Raw genomic sequence first — 2,656 nt, forward strand, 5'->3', positions numbered from 1 at the left:
GCCTTCTTCTTCATTCCAACACCGTCAGGGGAGGTCTGGGATCACGCCGAGGAGAAGAAACGGCGTCGCCGGCGCTGAAATGGTGGAGAAACTGCGGAAAACCCGTACGGACGTCCGCACCAGAAACAGACTGTATATATATATATACAGGGCTTCTCTGCTACGGACGTCCGCACCGTTTTACGATGCGGATTTCCGTCCGTTCGCCACCGTACGGCGCCGCATGAGGGCGCGCCTCCACCGCAGCAAACTCCAGCAGCTTCCCCCACTACCAGAAGAAAAGCTTTAGCCGACGAAAAAAAAAAACCAGGCCGACTAAATTAAATTTTCGTCGGCTAAATTAAATTTTCGTCTGCTATGGTAAACTTTAGTCGACGAAATTAAGATGTCGTCGGCTAAAGAATTTATTTCGTCGGCTAAAGTTCACAGACTATGGCCGACGAAATATTTAAAAGTTTAGCCGACGAAATTAATATGTCGTCGGCTAAAGTGCTTTATATTTGCAGATCTGGCCAGCAGCAGCTCATCTTGGAAAAAAACGGGAGAAGAAAAAACGGGAGAAAAAGTTTGGGTGTTGTCGAAATCTGTCCATAATTAGTTTGTGGAGCTATATATAGGTACGTACATGTATATATATGTTGATTAATTAAGTTTTATTTGAGTTGATTGATTTTGAGTACGTTGGATGTGTGTATATATATATATATGTGTTGATCGATTTGATTGATGATTTGATAATATATATGAATTAAGTTGTTGTTAATAAATAGTAGATATATATATGTTAATTAATTTATAATATTAATGTGTTGATATGGTATGAAGTTGTTGATGATATATATGAGTTGATGATGATTTTGTGATGATGTTGATATATAATATTGTTATGATCGAGTTGATTGATTTTGAGTATGTTAGATATATATATATATGTTGATCGATTTGGTTGATGATTTGATATAATATATATATATATATGAAGTTGTTTATAAGTAGTACGTAGATATATATATGTATATGTTAATTAATTTATAATATTGTTTTGATGGTATATATGTCAATGATGATTTTGTGATGATGTAGATATATATATATATAATATTGTTATGTAATTATTAAGTATATATATGTGTGTGTGTTAATTAATTTGTTATTAATTAGTTGTAGTACGTACGTAGAATATATACTAAATGAATTGAGATTTTATATATGCATGGCATGAAATTTCATTAATAATTAGCTAGCGTTATACATATATATTTTGTTATATTTTCAGGATATGGATAAGAGTTGGATTTCGCTTCTAAAATGGGACAAAAGATATGGTACAGAAGTTATGAGTTTTATAGAATATGTGCTGGCTAATGCTAACGGGAATACAATTTTCTATTGCCCGTGCACGAAATGTCAGTGTCGCAACGATATGCATCGATTTCCCATTGACAAAGTATGACAGCACCTGAGGAGTAACGGGTTTTGGGAGAAGTACACATGTTGGTTATATCACGGTGAAACATCATCAGGGGGTCCGCATGATCATGGCCAATTTTCTGAGACGGGCAGTACTAATACATCCAACGATCCAACAACGGCATTCATCAACGACATGTTTCCTTATGAGAGCGGTGTATGCGCTCAAGAACAGTATATGTCTGACCCGGTGCAGCCCTTCCCTAGAGCTGTCAACACTGCTGGTAATGAAAAGTACAACAAACTACAACAAACTGCTTGCTTTCCAACAGACCCCTATGTACCCCGGTTGTCAGAAGACCGTTCTTGAAAGTGTGATGGACGTAATGAAGATTAAAGTTGAGACAAAATCGACTGTGAAGGCTGTTGATAATTATCTACAGTACACTGCTTCGATGCTGCCCCACGGTCATCGTCTTCCTACCACTCATCGTAAGGTCCGATGTATCCTGAAAGATCTTGGGCTTTCCTACATCAAGATCCATGCATGTAGATATGACTACGTTCTCTTCTGGGGTAAAGATCCAGAAGGGAATGACCTTGGTGGGCATGATCGCATGTCCGGTATGTCACACTGACAGGTATAAGCTGACTCCTGCAGGCAATAGGAAACCTGTGAAGGTATTTCGGTATTTCCCGTTGAGGGATAGGCTGGAGCGGCTGTACATGTCTTCACACATGGCCAAAGCTATGAGATGGCACGCTGATAGGGAATAGCATGACGAAGATACCCTTATACACCCTGCTGACGGGGAGGCTTGGAAGCATATAGACAGGGAGTTTCCTCATTTTGCGTCAGAGGTCCGAAATGTGAGGCTCGGGCTCTCATCCGACGCGTTCAACCCTTTTGGCAACATGAGTCTTCAATACAGTGTGTGGCCGGTGATTTTGGTACCGTACAACCTTCCAACATGGTTGTGCATGAAGAAGGAATACAATATGTTAAGTTTGTTGATTCCGGGGCCCGGTTATCCAGGGAAGTGTCTCGATGTGTATTTGAGACCTTTGATTGAAGAGCTTCAGTTTTTGTGGGACGTTGGTCATCCCACTTATGACAAGTACATGCACGAGATGTTCCAGATGCATGTTATGGTTGTTGGTACCATCAGTGATTTTCCTGCCCGTGGGATGTTGTCGGGCAACGTTGTTCGGGGATACAAGGCTTTTCCAGAGTGCCTTAGCGATG

Source organism: Fragaria vesca, linkage group LG2 (assembly GCF_000184155.1).
Source record: "Fragaria vesca subsp. vesca linkage group LG2, FraVesHawaii_1.0, whole genome shotgun sequence".
Lineage (NCBI taxonomy): Eukaryota > Viridiplantae > Streptophyta > Magnoliopsida > Rosales > Rosaceae > Fragaria > Fragaria vesca.